General features: G+C 43.6%; 1 protein-coding gene and 1 pseudogene across 1 annotated transcript in view; both read left to right on the top strand.

Moving 5' to 3' along the window:
• PRORP (protein only RNase P catalytic subunit) overlaps positions 1-20,000 on the top strand; it is a 145,259-nt gene that overhangs the window by 42,407 nt on the left and 82,852 nt on the right. The gene's annotated exons all lie outside the window — the stretch shown is intronic.
• Positions 9,948-10,066, top strand: LOC149460012 (U2 spliceosomal RNA; annotated as a pseudogene).

Below are 20,000 nucleotides of genomic sequence, written 5' to 3'. Positions count from 1 at the left end.
GTCAAGTGTAAACAAGCCCTTAGGGAGATTCACCCATTCCTGATGACCATTATCACCGAGAGTGAAAGAAAGCAGAACAGGTACAGAGGGGAAATCTTTCAATAGGGACACTTCTGCTTCTACTGACCCTGTTGACATTTATAGGTAAAGTTGATCCAGGGAATAACCGATTGCCTCTCGGGGGATCAGGAAGGAATTTTTTTTCCCTGCAGGAGCAAATTGGATCATGCTTTGCTGTTTTTTTTTTGCCTTCCTCTGGATCAACTATGGGTATAGGATTATAACTTTTTTTTTTTATTGGTAGAACAGGATTGACTTTTGTAGACAGTCTGTCTTAAAGTGGACATCAAGGCTTTTGGAGATACTTTTGTAACCCTTTCCAGCTTCATGCAAGTCAACAATTCTTGATCGTAGGTCTTCTGAGAGCTCTTTTCTGCGAGGCATGGTTCACATCAGATAGTGCTTCTTGAAACCAGTAAACCCAAAACAAGTGTGTGTTTTTTAAGGGCAGGACAGCTGTCAGCAACACATCCAATATCATCACACTGATTGGAGTCAAGGTTGGCTCACTCCTGGCTCCAATTAGCTCTGGGAGAAGTCATTAAGGTAGGGCCTCACATACTTTTTCCTCCCTGCACTGTGAATGTTTACATGTTATGTGCAATTAAACCATGGCAACATCTAATGTTTGTGTAGTATTATGTTCAGCAGACTGTGTTCTTCTATTGTTGTGACTTAGATGACGTTCAGAGCACATTTTATGCCCAATTCATGCAAACTCCATGTAATCCCAAGGGGTTCACATACTTTTTCTTACAACTGTATAACCTCACTTACTCTTTTCAAAATGGGGGAAAAAAAACATTTTGGATTTAATTCTACTTTAAGATTGTTGGAAACCGACTTCTGAATTTCATAAAGACTTCATTTTAAAATAAAATGTTTACTTGCCATTCCCTCAACAATGCAGGTCTTCTCTGAGGCATTGGCAGATACATTTGTAACCTAGTTTAAAACAAATAATTCTACCCTTGTACTAAGCAGAAAAGGGAAATCAGAAACTACAAAAACAAAAATTTGAGCATTCTGCAGGGAGAAATCTTGTAAACATTTTCAATTTCTGCTGTGTCGTTTGGATTTTTTTTGTAGAACTTACCTCTGACTCACAATATGTTCTAGCAGAATATTTCCTGCGCCAGAGAGAAACGTTGAAGAATTTTTACAAGAAAAGAAAAAAATGAGCTGCAAAGCACGCATGCAGTAACCGAAGTGTGCAGATGTTAAGAGTCTGGAGTCAGGTCATGGGGCATCCTCTAGACGGCAATTCTAACCAAGCTATATCTCTGTTGTATATCATCATGACCTGTTAATGGTAGCCATGTAGATAGTATTCATGAACTGATAACCGTCTGTAGAGCCAGAGTAGTCCAGCTCTTTACAATATTAATGTTTGCCATCGAGAAAAAGTGTTGAGACAAAAGGCATGTCTGTGTCATAGGAAGGACAAATGGAGCTCCTGTGCTGAACAGTTTACAGTGGTCAGTCGCATACCTCCTTCACTGTTTTAAAGAAGTAGGGGTTTGTAAAAAAAACTAAAAAAAAAACCCCACACATACATGCTTGCCTCCATGACAGAGCATCAGTCTGAGGCTGCAGCTGTCCAGTATCCGCTCTCAGACCAAGAACTGAGTGATCACATGATCGCTGATCACTCAGTTCTCAGTCTGCTTCAAGCAGAGAGCGGTGACTGTCAGTCACCTCACTCCTCTCTGCTCTTCCAGTGCTCACCGGAGCGCCAGGCTGGGGTGGGAGCAGCTGGCTCCAGCTCTCAGCCGCATGGGCAGCTGGGTGGATCCCACCAATATTGTTGGGATCTCTCCACAGCCTGGAGTGGCTCTGCCACCTCAGCTGAGAGTCTTTCAACTGATTCTGGGTTACAGGAGAGAAAAAATAAGTGCACACCTGTGACCCACAAGAGATGTATATGCAAAAGAGCTCAGGCTCTATTAACTAGTACCACCTGTACTAGTAAAGCTACCACATTTACCAAACCAGTTAAAGCAAACCTAAGGTTTTCTGATTCAGACAAAGCAACAGGTTTGCTTTAATCCCCCCATAGCCAGCAGCATATAATTATCTTTCTTTTGCTCCCCCTCTGCTCCATTCAGTGCAGACGATTGGGTAAGTAAAACTGCTTTTGTTTTCTTTTTCCAGTACTCTACACATAAATGAGCATTGATTTAACCCGTACAGTGTGGGGGCAGCCCCACTTCAAGGGAGGACATCCCTTTTCCCTGGTGTTCAACTTTAAAGCTAGAGAAACACTTCAAAGAAGGAAGGGTGTTACTGCACAGGCATTTCTTCAACATCACTACAACCTACAAGAAACCATTACTGCGGATACCATTGCTTTCCTCTTACTCCAAAAGGACAGTTTCTCTTGTCATCCTACTGATCCAAAGATCAAAACTTTGGGTCATTGAAGGGTTATACAAGTTAGCAGTTCTGACTTTTCTCAATTAGCGTGTTCTAAATCCGACAGCCAGGCGGCTTGCGTTTTCAGAAGTCAGCTAGCCTCTGTATTTTCTCAGTACAGGTTTCCTTAAAGTGGTTCTAAAGTTTCAGGGGTTTTTTTGTCAATAAAATAATAAACACCTCATACTTAGCTGCTGTGTGTAATGGTTTAGCACCCCCAATTATCCTCTTCTTAGATCCCCATGCTCCTGGCTCCTCCTCTTTCCTGAGAACCACCAGAGCAAGCAGCTTGCTCCTGGGGGCACTGGAGTGTGCTCACTCCTGCATGTGTCTATGAAACAACACACAGAGCATGGTTCAGTCCCGCCCCCCACATCGCTGGCTGTGATTGACAGCAACGGGAGCCAAGTGCTCCCTCTGCTGTGTTTCAGCCAATGAGGATGGAGAGACCCGAGACAGCAGCCTCTCATGTGTACATTGCTGAATCAAGATCGGGCTCAGGTAAGTATTAAGGGAGCTGCACACTGAAGGTCTTTTACCTTCATGCAGACGCATGAAAGTAACAGCGAACTTTAAAGGATATGTTCATTTTTTTGTAAAAAAAAAAAAAAAAAATAAATGTACATCTTTTTTTTTTTCAGGTTAAAAAATGTGTATTTATTTATTTAATTTACATTGCAGCCTTTAAAGCATTTTACCCGCCATCAGCAGATCTCCGTGTAATGCAAGGAACAGGAAGACTGTCAGCAAACTGTCTGCCCAGTACCTTCCATATGGGCAGGCAGTTACTGAATGCCAAGAAGAATCGGTGAACTATAAGAGCACTCACCAGCGCCCTTGAAGTTCATTGAGATCTACAAGCCATCAGCCACTAATGGCTGACAGTACTTGTAGTCAAATTCATTTGTTGGACCCCCACACATCCGCGCTGTTTTCAAATTGTGAGGGAAGATCCCTCTTCCAGTATCACAGAGAGGGGAGCACTGGCGTTGGGAGGTGGCTGCATGGGAGCATGCTACTAAATATGGGTGTAACACTCGGGTGTCAAACTGGCGGCCTCCAGCTGTCCCATGAGGCATTGCAAGATTGACAGTTACAAGCATGACTCCGAAAGGTAGAGGCATGATGGGACTTGTAGTTTCACCACAGCCTCCAATTTGACAGCCTTGGACTGTAACATGCTCCTAAAGGTGAACTTAGCCTTTAAATAAACACCAAAACAAAAATGTATTACATTGCAGCTTACCAATTCTTGGATTTGGTGACTGCTTTTTTTCCCCCTTTATTTCACTTGGTGATCCAGGCCAGTAAGTCTGTTATTTTTCAGCTTCCTTTAGCAGACCAAACTATCCAGCAAAAGTGGCATTTCGAGGATTAAGAAAAAACCATTTAAAACTGCCTTACAATGCTCAGCTTTTATTCATTTATGTAAAAACTTTTCTCCTAAAAGGAAAAAACTGTTGCCGTAACTAACTGGTTAATAAGTATTAGTTTGGGTTTAATTTGTTAGCCAAATCAATGTAAATATGCTAGGGCATCTAACAGTACCTAATTCACAGTGCTGCTACGCAAAGGTGTCTCTGCTGCTCCTCCAGTGAAGTGGGGACACTCTAGGGCTAGGTTCACACCTATGCAGTCTGCTTTTGATGCGTTTTCTGCAGTGCTTTTTGTGGTGCATTTTTGCAAACGCGTTTTTGATGCTTTGTGTTTTGTTTTTTTTTCAACTTGTTGCTTTGCAGAATAAAACACAAAATGCATCAAAAACGCGTAAAAAAAAAACGCACTACATACTTTTCTGCAGCGTCTCCATTGAAGTCTATAGAACCAAAAACGCAACATTTTGCAATTAAAAAAAAGTCCCTGACCCTTTCCAAAAAACGCAATGGGTGAAAACTTGGAGATGTGAACCTGTCCCATAGGAAATCATGTTAACCCCTTCACGCCGGCGCCTTCCAGCCCTTTAAGGGGTTTCTGACGCCGGGAGGCAGGGTGGGGTTTAGAGTCATGTGACCGCTGTGATTGGCTGTTATGGCAGTCACATGATTGGAAAGGTCCCGATCTCTTCTTGTAATCGGGACCTTTCCGTGGGACGCTGACATGCTGGGAGTGCACAGGGCACGTGCTGTCAGCACATGTTTGTTTACAAATGGTATGCAAATATGTGGACGCTCAGCGTCAAGGCCCAGCCGCCAAGAGGCCGCATATTTGCGTATGGTCGTCATGAAGAGGTTAAATGGACTGCTGTGCATTTCTGCAAAACGCAGCGGAAAATGCATAGGTGTTAACCTAGACGAAGACAAAAAGTGTGATACTGGAAAGATCAACAGAAGAGAATAAATGAAAAGAAAAGCCTAAAAAAAAAGAAAACAAATGCAGCCATCATATATAAGGGTTGATAAGCTGTAAAATATCTAATATATTACATTTCTATTTTGGGGTTTAATGCTGCTCTAGGAAGAAGAAGAAGAGAGCCTGACTTGTCACACGGGTACCAGAGATCTGCGATCGTCTCATCCATTTATATGAATAGTTTTCGTAATGTGGAAGTTATAAAAATCAAGGGGAATCTGCAGTGAACTATGCTGGAAATATGTAGTGAACTGTACTGGAAGTTGTACTCATAGTCAGATGTTCTGTGTTAGAATTGATTCACAGCTCTTACTTCCTGAGCTTGTTTCCTCAGTAAAACGGCCTGCGCGTCCTGCCATGTCACATGTCCCTCGGAGATCTGAGCCAGGGAGGCCCGCCTCTTTTTACTTTCTTGTTTTGCAAGTTTTCTTGGGTTTCCCCTTGTGTTCTGCACTCTGTGTTCTTTTTTGCATTTTTTATATCTTTCCTCTTCTTAGAATTGATAAAAAGATATTGAGTACAAGGGTCATGGAACCCCAAGGTTATTTGTTCTTTATTGCCAAAATTCCAAGTCACGTTTTATATGTATGAGTGTGTTCGCAGCTTCGTGAAATAATGGTGGCTCATGTACACTGCAGCTGATAAACTGACATTCAGGAGCTGTTCAGCGCTTTTTTCAGCAGCCCCTGAACTCACCCTAATGTTTTCCTATGTGTCCATGTACACATCTTCGTTTACAGGCAGTTTACTGTCGTTTTTTTGAATGCAGAAAACTTGCGTTCAGGAGTAGATTTTATCAGCATTTCAAACGCGGCTAACCGCGTTTAAAAGCGTTTGAAAATTTTTTTTTTAACTCTTCCATTTCCAGATGCTGTCCAGAGCCTTTTTTCATCATGAAAAATGCATGCAAAGCGTTTTCCCGGTACTCAAATTAACCCGGGACACCATACTTTGAGGTTTTGCATGAAAGAAAATATGTTAGATACTGCTGCAATAATAAAAGACAGCTAATCTCAACAAATATTGCTCTCTCTGCTTCTGCTCTCTCTATTTCTCTCAAAATGTCTGAAATAGTTAATTTTTTTACTGTTTTTCAGTGCATTCTTGGCATTTTGGAAGGTCTCCTGAGGTTATCTTTTAAAAAGCGCTTCTAAACGCAAATGCGCATAAATGCGGTTTGCAAACATGGCTAAACAGACTTTTTTTTAACCTAAGTTTTCTAGCAGTCAGATTCCATCGTTCAGAAGTGTCCCCTGTACATGGGGGCCTTACATGTTGCCAAGAATAGGTTTAAGGGAGATTTTATCAAATTGAAGAAGTGTAAACTGTCAGCATTGCCCTTACCAATGTAATGTTAATTGATAAAAAATAAACTATTAGCACTTCTATTTCTGAAACCTCTCTTAAAGGGATTAAAAAACAAAACAAACCGGTTAATACTTACCTGCTCTGTGCAATTGTTTTGCACAGAGCAGCCCCGATCCTCCTCTTTTCAGGTCCCCTGCTGTCACTCTTGGCCTCCCTATGGGGAACTTGTATTTGCTTGCTCCTGAGCCGGCTCTGTGTGTCCAAACAAAAAGACAAACAGAGCATTGCTCGGCTCCGCCCCCCACTCCTCACTGGCCAATGGCTCCTGATGCTGTATCTGAGCCAATGAGGAGGGAAAGAACAGAGAGAGCCTTTGCTCTTCTGCACATCGCTGGATCAAGATCAGGCCCAGCTAAGTATAAGGAGGGGGCTGCACTCTGAAGGTATTTTACCCTAAAGTAGAACAATACTCACCTTTGATCAAGCAATTTGCCATCCCTAGAACACCCTGGGTCTCGATTGCTGGCCGCTGTCATTGGCTGGGCCGAGATGACATCACTTCTGTGCGAATTTAAAGGCCAGTGCGGTGCGATTTCGTTCATGCCGTACAGGTGCGATTCTGATGCACACAGGACCCTTTTTTAAAATCGCATTGCTGCTGGCCCACATATATGTGAACAGGCTCTGCAGAAAAATTTAATTTCACACATCTTGCAAATCTGTGCTGTTCAAAAATGCATCCAAATTCGTATATATGTGAACTGAGGCTTTAAAACCACTTTAACCGCTTCTCCACGGCGCTATAGCCTATATAAGCCTACAGCTTGGATTTCCAGTTCTGGGAGGGTGCACATCGGGAGCACTCTGGGACCGCTGTGTGCCTTGGACACAGAAGATTGCAGATCAGGGTAAGGGGCCAATCACAGCAGTCCTTTCCCATATGATCAGCAGTGTCCAATCACAGCTGTCACAGTGTGAACAGACTCAATACCTTTGCCGGATCTCGGCTCTCTTTTCTGCACATAGAGACCATGGTGAGGGAAAGAGAGCCGGATCTGTGAGGGGCACGGTGAGTATAGTATTTTACAAAAAACGATTCTGCGATATTTAATGCAAAACTAAAAATGTGTTGGTAAATACCACAAAAAAACATGCGGTAAGCTGTTAAGTCCCATTCACAAACAGAACAGAAAGTAACAAAAGATGCGGAAAAAAATGCGATATTTATCAGCAGGGTATTTGCTGGCAGGTTTTGCTGGCAGTATCACGTGTGGGATTTTTGCAGATGCAGTGGTTGGGTCCCCCCCCCCATCCATACAAGGCCCTGGGGGTCTGGTATGGATTTTAAGGGGAAGACCATGCCAAAATAGTTTTTATAAAAGTTGTGGAGTCCCTCCAAATCCATACCAGATCCAAAATCCCTTAGGATTGTGAAGAGACCCCCACACCGTTTTTTTTTTTTCTTCTTTGGTTGTTTTTAATTTTGGAGTGGGGTTCCCCCCAAATCCACACCAGACCTAGGGGCCATTTTCTTTTTCTTTTTACATTTTGATGTGGGGCTTTCTTTAAAATCCATACCAGACCCAAAATCCCTTAGGATTGTGAGGAGACCCCCACACCGTTTTTTCTTATTTTTTTTTTTGGTTGTTTTTAATTTTGGCGTGGGGTTCCCCCCAAATCCACACCAGACCTAGGGGCCGTTTTCTTTTTCTTTTTAAATCCATACCAGACCCAAAGCGCCTGGTGTGAATGGGGGGGGGGGAGGGACCCCAAGCTGTCCCCCCCCCCCCAAGCTGTTTTTTTTTTTCATCATTTTTAATAGCCGTCATGTTTTGTTTTGCTGTCAGTTGGACACCCACTGACAGCTGAGGCATTATCCACTGTTAAGGACACGGCGGCCGACTTCCTTAACAACCAGCTACTGTGTGATAAATTACTGCATGAAAATATGTGGTAATTACCGCAATACCGATATTTTACTGCAAGAGTTATTTACCACAAAATTCTTAGTGAATTGAACATTTACAAAAGATCTATCGCATGCTTATTTTACCGCATTTTTTCAGTCGTTATTTAACTCTTAGTGAATTGACCAGGGGCGGGCTGATCATTTGGAAACTCGGGCACTTCCTGAGGGCCCGGGGTCAGTAGGGGGCCCCATGAGATGCCCCTGCCACATTTTTCATAGGCTTTTTTGAGTTTGGGCAAGGACACAGGGGCCCCATGATCCCCTATTGCCCGGGGGCCCCATGAGTTGTCAGTCCACCCCTGGAATTGACCCCATATATTATAAAGAAAACAGCATTCTGTTTTTACCATTTTTGTATCTCTGTGTTGCTGATCTCCTCCCTCTTCCTGTCTACATGCATGCAGTGCCAGATTGGCTGTGTACTTCATTGGTTTGGCGTAGGTCTGCGCATTGAGTGCCAACTATATTGCAAGTGCAGCTGCCAGGCTTGCCTGATACAGCAATACAAGCCAGTCAGGCTCTACTGCAGTACACAGGTTGTTGACAGGGAACATGCTGATAGGATGAAAGAGCAGAGTGAACAAAGGAATGACCTCACCTGTTTGCTTTTGTTCCTTTTGTTTGCTATTCAGCAGGTTGGGGGATTTTCTAGATTAATGTTTTTAACAAAGATGTATTGCTGCTGATGTGAAGGCCAAAGGCCTAGCTCTGCTGTTGGCCAACGGGTGCATAGAACGCAAGACAAGCTGAACAGTGTGATCATTTCTTTGGCAGTTCCTATATATGTATTCCACCTATGTATATTGCTGGTTTCCTGGAGTTCACGTAATAACAGAATGGGAAAGGTAAGACATCTCAGAGTAGATCCAGTGCACCTTCAATTCAAGGAAGGTTGTGGTGGATTGCTTTTCTTCTACAGATGCTCCCTGGTATGTACCATCAAGGTCCATTACGGAGGAGAAGAATATTGCCTGACTGGCCTGGATGTAGCTGGAATACCTGTCTGGTCAAAAATGTATGAGCCATCCTGTACAGTCACATTCGCAAAACATACAAAACAATGTAAAATAAACAAATGAATAGCGTGAAACTGAATATTCGACAACATAGTTTTGACTATGCCATCACAGACAACCAGATTAAAGTGTCTACTAACTGACCATACTTGAAATTATTACTTCCACCCACCCCAGCCGTTGCTGTGATTTATTATTTAGAGTCTTTTTATTAAAAAAAAATGTTCAAAATGATCCATTGAATGATAAAATGATAGAAAATTATCCATCAAAACCGCATTGGACATTCTGTGCGATTTACCCAACTGTTGGGAGAATGGTTCAAAATGGAATGTTCTTAGAGTACTTTCTCCTCTGTTGGAATGTTCTTAGGCAATTGTTTTTGGTGTTTTCTATTCTGTAGTAAAATACCTGCAATAAATACTTTGCATAGAACAAATGTATATGCATTTTTTTTTTAAATAAATGGACCCCATTCTGTTGTGTCATGCAGTACAAAGTGCCATGCCATGAAGTAATTGATCAAAAATATGACACAATATATGGCCACCCTACCTAGATGTAAAATTTTGAAAACATTTCCTTTTAATGGCTGGGTGCGTATGCAACTGCAACAGATTGCTGGGTGAAGAAAGGGTTGCAATTGAACAGTTTAATCCCTTTAACGGGGTCTGTATGCCTGGGGGGAAGGATGTGCTGATCACATGACAACTGTGATTGGCTGTGACAATGAGTTGTCACATGATCGGGAGACGGTCATGTGAGCTGGAACACAGGATTCAGGATTTGGAAGATGATTGCCTTCAATGCTGTTTAGAAGCCCTATTTGTATCGCTTCTCGGCCTTTTGGCTAAGATCAAGTGTAGTATCTGTTCTTATCAGTGTCCAGTGGGGGGTGCTCCACGGCCATTCTAGCTTTGCGGGGATGGCTGGTTGTATAGTACCCCTGCTGGAATGATGGGGGCTGGATGGCTAGTACCGGGGGAACAGAAAGCGTGGTGCCCACGAGTAGTAGCTGGGGCCCGTGAGTAATTCTCCTGAGGAGACCGGAAGGACCCAGTTCCTCCTGATTTGGACAGATATACCTTGTCTGGCCAGGGGCCGGGAAGGCAGAAAGTCCGCAAACCAGTGCCCCCTGAGTAGTCGCCTCAGGGGTGCCACTAGTAGCACCTGGGTGTGGGACCCCACAGTGTGAAAATGGCACATGGTCACTGTTTCCACTTTTCTTGCACACTGCCCTTAGGACCAGGCCTTTTGGCTAGGACCAGGGCAATTTTTGCTACAGGCCTCAGGGCCTGGTCCGTGCACTATTTGGCACGACCACTTTTTTTATTTTCTATTTATTTAATTTATTCACCTCCCACGTTTTGTCACTTTTTCTTACTTATGGGTGTGTTTTTCTCACAGGATGGAGGGTGTGGGTCCTCGGGCCTGCCCTGAAGTCTAGGGGGAGGATGTGTGGCCTTTTGGTTCCTTCCTCCCCTGTCCCTTCAGGGGAAGGACAAAGCACACCCCTAAGTGCACTTTTTTGTGTGGTGTTTTGCACTTGCACTTTTTTTGTGAACACTTATGGGTTTTTTCGTTATCTGCACGTTTGTGGACTTAAAAAAAAAATTTGTGACCATTCATATACTGTGGGTTCAAACAAAGAATGAAAACAGCGCAAAACAATGAAAAGAAAAAACAAAAAAACAAAAGTCCAAATAAGTCCCAAATAAAGAAAGTCTCATGTTTAAAAAAAAAAAAAATCAGTAATTACATGATTTGGTTTTTTTTCTCTCTCTTTCATCCAATTGTAAGGCATTGTTCAGGAAAATATTGAAGTAATTTGGAGATTCGTTCAGTGTTATACAATTGAGAAGATCTCATTTCACCTCCAAAATGTGTGTCTGATTCCTGAAGTCATTTCCCACTTGGTAATCACCTGATTGGGTGGGTGTGGGTGAATATTTGCACTATTACAGATGATTTGAACACGTTGGGAACTATTTTTTTTAATAAGTTTTTTTTTAAAAAAACACGACTTTCTTTATTTGGGACTTATTTGGACTTTTGTTTTTTTCTTCTTTTGTTTTGCGCTGTTTTCATTCTTTTTACTTTGATTTTTTTAAATCTTTTGAGCAGCAGCATTGTTTGATTGTGTGTTATTTCTTTGGTGCAGGTTATTTCACAAAAAAAAATATACTGTGGGTTGCTTGAAGGAAGTTGTATACATTTTTCAATTGCTGAACACTAGACAACCCCCCTTTTACTGTAAAGCTGGCTGTACAGTTATCTAGCTATATTTATCCACAGATGTCTACATGTGGATAAAAGAAGGAAACAAAAGGGGAACAGGTATCATAATTTCTCTGTTTTGAGTCTTTAATAAGTACAGCCTTGCCCTTTAGCCAAGAGCATTCATAGCAGCAATATATAGCAAAGCTATTTCTGGTAAGCTCTTTTATTGTTAGATACATTGCAGATGCTGTAAAAAATGTCCTCGATGCTGTACTGTATTTAGCCATTAGCAGTCTTGTTTGACGTTTGTTTATTCTCCTGGTTGTCAGGTAGCTGGGGGAATTGAAGAAAATGAAATATCATGCTAGTTCCTTATGCGTCCCCACCCTGCCATAGTGAGTGCCTGTCTTTGAGCGCAAACACTGGGGAATCCCCACACTCTTCCCTGTAAACAACACGGGGAAGTTTATCATCTCTTTAGTACCTGCCCGGCCACAGGCAGTTGTTTGTATAATAACCTTTGTGCTTGGTGCTCTGTCAGTTATGTCAAGATTATTTGAATTCTTCTTTATTTGAATGTTCGTTATTTTTTTTTCCTTATATGTTTTTTTTTTGTAAAGAACACACAAGGAAATGTGAAATACAGGAAAGGGTAACCTATATTGCTTTTCTAGACTGAATAGGTTTCATTTTTGAAATCTATAATTTTGGGTACAGACATGCTCTTTATGTATGAACAGTTTCTGTGGTTTATGGTGCATTATGTTTGCCATGTGTTGACCGGATCTCCCAACCACATGACAGATCTGACTACATGTTACAATCTGATTGCTTTTAGATTTGGATAATGTGAGGTCCTTTCTCAGCAACCTATTTGGTTTATATCCAGTCAAGTAGGCATTTAAGCTAACGAGATGAAGGTAAATCTAAAAAAAAGATTGTACAGTTGGATTTGGTGACCGGCTTTATTGCATGCATGCTTTTGGAGACGTGAAATCCACCACAATAACCCATGTTCATGTAATGTGACATTTCAAAGCATACTTTGATTGCCATCAGGTAGTAGTGGCAGCACAGTGGCTAAATGGTTAGCACTTCTGCCTGGCAGTACTAGGGTCGCTGGTTCGATTCCCAACCATGGCACCATTTGCTTGGAGTTAGCATGTTCTCCCTGTGCCTGCGTGGGTTTCTTGAAGGTACTCCGATTTCCTCCCACCCTCCAAAGACATGCTGGTAGGTTAATTGGATCCTGACTAAATTTTCCCTAGATGTGTATTGTGACAGTGTGGCGATCTGTCACCCTGGATTCTCAACAAGGCAGGTTGAGGGGCTCCAGGGTAAATGTTTGATACGGAGGAAAGTGGCTTTTCACTTTCCTCCTTTGTTTGTAAGGTCTGTTTTGGGATCTGGAGCCTGGAGATTTCGAAGCGATTTGGGAGGGATGAAATCTCCAATCCTGGGACCAGGTTTTGGGAATGGCCAGGATACTGATTGCACAGGTGTGTGCGGGCCTTTTCATAGAGTCAGGACCAGAGTTCTGGGCTCCACCCCGGCAGATAGGAGTCAGGTGGGCTTCGCCTAGGAGAGGTGGAAGCCAAAAGCAGCAAGGGGCTGCTAGAGACTAGCTGTGTGCTAGTGGCCAGCTGTGAGCAAGAGCCATAATTCTTGAAGAAGTCTGCAGGAGGCAGACATCAAGCTGAGTGTAAGCCAGGAGGCTGAATCATTGTTTTGTTTGATGGTGGATACCCCTCTGCGGGAAACCTTTATGTTATGGGACATTCTTTAAATAAAAGTGGGCTAAAAAGGCCCTTAAAGAAAGCGAGTTGCTGTGTGCATTTAAAAGCTCTACCACTTTGAAGCGAGTTCCCACAGTATGTATGAATGTAAGTTAGGGAAAAGAAATTAGCAGCTGACAAGAGCAGACCTGCCATAAAGTGGTGTATTACAAATCCAATGAATGTAAGTTAGGGACCTTAGATTGTACGCCCCTTGAGGGTTAGGGACTGATGTGAACGTACTATATATATGTAAAGCACTACGTAAATTGACGGCGCTATATATGTACCTGAAATAAATATCAGGTTTCCATATGGGTATAAATATAATGAGAAGGTAGTAAAGAAAATCAGATATGCCAACTGGTTAACCCACAGAGGGGCCCACTTTTTGGCTTTAAAGTGGTAGTAAACTTGTTGTGATTTTTTTTTTTTTTTTCTTTTTTCCTACAGGTAAGCTAATAATAAAGCTTACCTGTAAATAAAATGAATATCTCCTAAACAAGCACCGATGGAGATACTCCATCGAGCAGTAGTCGGTGATGTCACCGGCACACATGCTCTGAAGAAACGACATACTCATGCCGTTTCATCAGAGCTTTTGCTGTGCCCAGGTCTCTCGTACGAATGCGCAGCAGTGATGTCATTGTGGCTCAGCCAGTTGGACAGATGGCCCGCAAAAGAAGACCAGATGAAAATGGAAGCCCTGTCAGCGTTGATGGCACACCTCTGGAGGGCTTCGTTTTAAGGTACCGTATTTGCCGGCGTATAAGACGACTGGGCGTATAAGACGACCCCCTACTTTTCCTGTTAAAATATAGGGTTTGAGCTATACTCGCCGTATAAGACTACCCCTCTTCCAACACACACCAAATAAAAATGAAAAAACATCAGATTTGATTTCAATATGGTATGCTATTTCAGTATGGTATTCCAATGATGGGGTGCTATTCCTCCCACTGACACCAATGATGGGGCACGATTCCTCGCTCTGACACCAATGATGGGGCACTATTCCTCCCACTGACACCAATGAAGGGGCACTATTCCTCCCACTGATACCAATGATGGGACACTATTCCTCCCACTGACACCAATGATGGGGCCCCATCATCAGTGTCAGTGTGTGAGGAATAGTGTCCCATCATTAGTGTCAGTGGGAGGAATAGTGCCCCATCATTAGTCAGTGGGAGGAATAGTGCCCCATCATTGGTGTCAGTGGGAAGAATCGTGCCCCATCATTGGTTGCAGTGGGAGGAATAGTGTCCCATCATTAGTGTCAGTGGGAGGAATAGTGCTCCATCATTGGTGTCAGTGGGAGGAATAGTGCCCCATCATTGGTATCAGTGGCAGGAATTGCGCCCCATCATTGGTATCAGTGGAAGGAATAGTGTCCCATCGTTGGTATCAGTGGCGGGAAAAGTGCCCCATCATTGGTATCAGTGGGGGGGTGGAATAGTGCCCCATCGTTGGTGTCAGTGGGGGAGGAACAGTGCCTCATCATTGGTGTCAGTGGGGGAGGAACAGTGCCTCATCGTTGGTGTCAGTGGGGGAGGAACAGTGCCTCATCGTTGGTGTCAGTGGGGGAGGAACAGTGCCTCATCGTTGGTGTCAGTGGGGGGAAGAAATAGTGCCCCATCGTTGGTGTCAGTGGAGGAGGAATAGTGCCCCATCCTTGGTGTCAGTGGGGGAGGAACAGTGCTTCATCGTTGGTGTCAGTGGGGGAGGAACAGTGCCTCATCGTTGGTGTCAGTGGGGGAGGAACAGTGCCTCATCGTTGGTGTCAGTGGGGGAGGAACAGTGCCCCATCGTTAGTGTCAGTGGGGGAGAGGAATAGTGCCAAGAGTGTCACAGCATGGTGCTGCTGCACACTTACCAATCACCGGTGAGGAGGCGGAGCCGAGCGGCCACGCGACCATCGAGCGGCCGAACTGAAAAGGAGCAGCCGCGCTTCCTGGACCGGATCGTCGTGGGACCGGGACCGGAGCCAGGTAAGGTACAGCAGCCCCCTGCCCGCCCCTGTACTTAGTGTCCCTTCCGCCACCGCGCCGCCCCTGGAAAAAGTGCCGCCCTGACACCGGCTCGCCGTATACCGGCGTATAAGACGACCCCCGACTTTCCAGAAGATATTTATGGGTTAAAAAGTCGTCTTATACGCCGGCAAATACGGTAAGTGTTTCATAATCTGCTATTATACAATGCCTACTAGCACATTATGATGTTGCTTGGCAGGGGGAACACTTTTTTATGCTTTACTACAACTTTAAGGTCTCTTGAAACAGAATTGCATACTAAATATCAGAATGACAGTCACAGAAAACACTAACTTTGCATTGGTGTTCAGTAGCAAAACTAACTTTGCATTGGTGCTTACTACAAACATTTAACTTTTCATTGGTGTTCAAGGAAAATGGGTTTCATTGATGCTCAAGGAAAAGTTTGCAATAATGGTGAGCAGTGCCAGTGTCCAAGGAGTACAGGGTGCTGTGCCATTTATCAACTCCACCTTGGACATCACTGACTGGCAGCTGTCCAGCTTGGCCCTGGTGAGGTTCCACCCTTCAGGTGGTTGAGCGGCCTCAGAAAAAGCCATTGCCAGCCCTTACAGGGCAGGGATGCTGCACTTTCCTCTGTCTGCCCCTCACACATTATACTCACCAATTCCTGGTCTATAAATTGAACTAAAAAAGGAATATTCTCTAGAGACAAGAATTGTTCTTCCCTTCTACAAAGCATTATTTGGCCCTTGCACCATTAACTTTCATTAAAAAAAAAAAAAATTACGTTGAACTTGGAATGGTGCAGAAAAGCGAGCCAAGTTTCAAAGGAGGATCTTGGCTACAGTGGAAAACTGTTTAGTTTAATGCCTCCACAGTTGACTTCATGACATCCCTTGCTACTTGATCAAAAAGAGTTTATTTTGTGAATGTTTAACTGATAAAACTGCTAACAAGCTCATTCATTCTTATCTCACACCTTGACTATTGCAACTACCTGCTCATAGGCCCACCTCTACGCAGGCTATCACCCCTTCAGTCAGAGGCGTCCCTAGGGTTAGTGTCACCGGTGCGGTAACACTTGGTGACACCCCTTCCGACGATCCCTGCAGAATGGATCGGCTCTGTGGATTGAGCATAATTGATTGGACTTCGATCCATTAAGCTCAATCCGCAGATCCAATCCATCCTACGGAGATCGTCGGCTTTCTTTACAACTTACCTTTTTCTTGGAGCAGGTTCGGTGATGCGGGGATTGCCGACATGCAACCTATACGGGGTGACATCGGGCCTGCTCTAAGAAAAGGTAAATTGTAAAGAAAGCCAACGATCCCCGCAGAATGGATTAGATCCATCCTGTGGGGATCGTCAGCTTGCTTTACAACTTACCTTTTTGTGGAGGGGGTCCGGTGTTACCCCATGTGGTTGGTGTCACCCGGAGCAGGCCGCACTCCCCACACCTGCCTCGGAACACCACTGCCTTCAGTCTATCCTGTCTATCTGCCATCCCTCTCTGCCAAGCCATCCACTGGTTTCTGATTGCCCAACAAATAAAACGCAAAGTAGGGATGTACTGATACTGTTTTTTTTTTTTTTTTTAGTTTTTTTTACAAGCGAGTATGAGTACTTATACCTTTGCAGTGGGGCGATTTGAGCCTATCTGATTTGAGCCCACAGTGATAGTGCTGACCAATCTAGCCTGTACTGTCATCATTGCAAGGAGAGGAGAGAAGGCTGCAGGGATTTCAAATCCCCGGACCTGTGAAGTGGCTTTTCATTGTCTCAGAGTGGGGATTGTCAATCTGGTACAGCAGGACTGGGGGGGGTATTTGGGGAGGGGGTCCAGTGGATGACTGGAGAAGCTGCAGGGAGAGAACCATGGGAGAGACAGGAGGAGACAAGCTACTGGTGTCCACAGTGGAATCAAGAGCCGGAGCTGGTGGAACCCTTTCATGCAGGAAGGTTTCCCACACCACTCCCGTGTGAACTCAGGCTCCAAGTCGCTATGACAAGCCTGGGTTCATGCAGGAGCTATGCAGGAAACCACATGCGATTTGGACAGGAATTGCACAGCAGTCCTATTCAAATTGCATATAATTCTTTGCGGCGTGATTTGAGCCCATTCATTTTGTATGGGCTCAAATTGCACTGCAAAGGTATTGGTTTTGGTATCTGGAGCATTTGCACGAGTATGAGTACTTGTGCAAGTACTCAGTATCAGCGCGTGTACCAGTATCGTGCAACCCTAAAGGCTAGTTCACATTAGATGCAGTCCAGTGCATTTTTTTTTCTGCATCAAAAAAGCATTCACAGTGTTTTCCATGTATTCCAATGGCCCTAGTTCACACCAGTGCAGTCAGTTTCCAGTGCAGAAAAAAAAAGTAGAACGTGCTGCATTTTTTCTGCACAGAACTGTACTGGAACATGTCAAGCTGCATCAAAACTGCACCGGAATGGAATGTGGTGTGCACTGAAAGCAAAAACATATCCAAATGCATCTGGAGTGCTTTTTTTGTGTTAACTGGCCCTAATTCAAAGTATTAACATTGATGTGAATGTACAATATATGTGTAAAGTGCTGCATAAAATTGACGGCGCTATACAAGTACCTGAAATAAATAAATAAAAAACCATTTACAACTCTGCCCCAAGCTACATCACCAGTCTTGTCTCAATATATCACCCAAACCATCCTCTCTGCTCCTCCCAAGTCCTCCCAAGTCCTCCTGCTCTCTAGCTCCCATGTCGTCTCTTCCCATGCTAGTCTCCAGGATTTCTCCAGAGCCTCTCATTCTCTGGAACTCTCTACCTCAATCTGTCCAGCTATCTCCTACTCTGGCCACTTTTAGGAGATTCCTGAAAACTCATTTCTTTAGGGAAACCTATCATTCATTCAGCTAACCAAATCTTTTATTTCCCCCATTAGATCATCTCTCACAGTACCTTGTGTTCCACCAGCCCCTCCCTAGATTGTAAATTGTCAGGATGAGGCCATCCTAATCCCTTTGTATTGAATTGTATTCTTGCTGTACTGTCCCCCTTTATATTGTAAAGTGCTACATAAACTGTTGGCTCTATATAAATCCTGTATAACTAGAACAATAATTATAAAATAATAATTTGGAAAGGATGTTTTATTGTAAGAAGCTCTGATAATGTGGAAAAGCCTTCTACAAGAAGTAGTTCTACCAGATCTAGTAGATTGTTGAAAATACCTAAAAGCACAAAATATAGTTAAGTGTTCATCCATGGATTTATCTAATGGCCTTTTGGGCTTACGAAGGATTTTTTCCTTGTATTAAAAATGAAACAGGCTTTATTAGGGGGTTTTTCCTTTCTTTGAATAACAAATTCAGAACCTCTCTCCCTTGTTGATTCAGATAATATTTGTACCTCGAATGCTAGGTGCCACTTGTCTTTGAGTGATAGTATACAAGCACAGAGAAGTACTGAAAGCTGAACTCCGGGTATTATCTGTATTGCTTAGAGCTCATGTATACTGCAGCTGATAAACTGACGTTCAGGAGCTTTTCTGCGTTTTTTCAGCAGCCCCTAATGTTTTCCTATGTGTCCATGTACAGTACACATAGTCGTTTACAGGCAGTTGAGTTTACAGTCGTTTTTTTGAATGCAGCAAAATTTCATTCAGGATTTTACGGGCGTTTCAAACGCGTTTAAACGCGGTTATCCGCGTTTATAAGCATTTGCATTTAGAAGCCTTTTTTGACTGGTCGATATCCAGAGCACAATTCACGAAGCGGTATCTTACCGCATCCGAGTATGCGGTAGGATACTACATAGCCTTTAAAAAAAAAAAAAAAACATTTGAATGTTGTATGCATTTTGGGGGGGACTCCCATGCCATTTTTTTTTTTTTTTTGTTTCAATTTTGGCGTGGGGCTTCCTCTCAAAATCCATACCAGACCCGAAGGGCTTGGTATGGATTGGAGGGGGGCCCCATGCCAGTTTTTAAAATAATTTTTTAATTGCCGGCAATTCTTTCTTTTACATTCAGCTGTCAGCGGGGTTCCCACAAACATTAATGCATGCTTTTCACTACTAAAATACTGCATGACTTTTTCAGTGCATTCTGGGCATTTGGGAGGGTCTCCTGAGGTTATCTTTTAAAAGCACTTCTGAACGCAAACGTGCATAAACACGGCTAAATGCAGAAGGTAATCGCGGCTAAACTGATGTTTTTAACCTATGTTTTCTAGCAGTCAGCTTCCAGCGGTCAGAAGAGTTTTTCAAATGCCCTGTGTACATGAGCCCTTAGTTACACTGATCCAACTTGGCACAATGTAAGTATGTATATCTCATACCTGATATGCCGTTGGGGAAGCTGAGAATTGCTTGAGCAGTCAGCGCCACTGCAGTGATAGCAGCAATCCTCCGTATCCTGCTCAAATTTCTTGCAAGTAGCTCCCACAGGGGAGGTCGCTAGCTCAGCACCGCCACCATTTGTAGAATAGAATGCGGCCTCTTTGTGGGTGGGCCTTAACGCCAAGAAGCCGCATAAATGCATACCAGAATGTAAACACAGCTATGCCGAGAATGCACTCCCGGCACAGTTACCAGTGGGCTAACAGCTCCCGATCGCAAGTAGCTTTCCGATCATGTGATCGTTGCGACAGCCAATTACTGCGGTCACATGATCACAAAACCCGTCCCCACCTCTCGGCATCAGAAACCCCTTAAAGGGCCGGGAGGCACTAGCATTAATTGGACAAGGTGGAGATTGTGACATCACTGCCCCTCCTCTCCAATCCAATCAGAAAATGCTGTGCATTCATTGAAAAAAATGCAGGACGGTGCCGAGTAAGCAACCCCATATGGTCAGCATGCAGAGGGGAATTCACTTACACAGAACACAAGCAGGATCGGAGATATT

Source organism: Staurois parvus, unplaced genomic scaffold (genome assembly GCF_062004578.1).
Source record: "Staurois parvus isolate SC_StPar_1 unplaced genomic scaffold, SC_StPar_1.0 ptg000237l, whole genome shotgun sequence".
NCBI lineage: Eukaryota > Metazoa > Chordata > Amphibia > Anura > Ranidae > Staurois > Staurois parvus.
The sequence above is the reverse complement of the archived record's forward strand: the minus strand, read 5'-3'. Positions and strand labels throughout refer to the sequence as shown.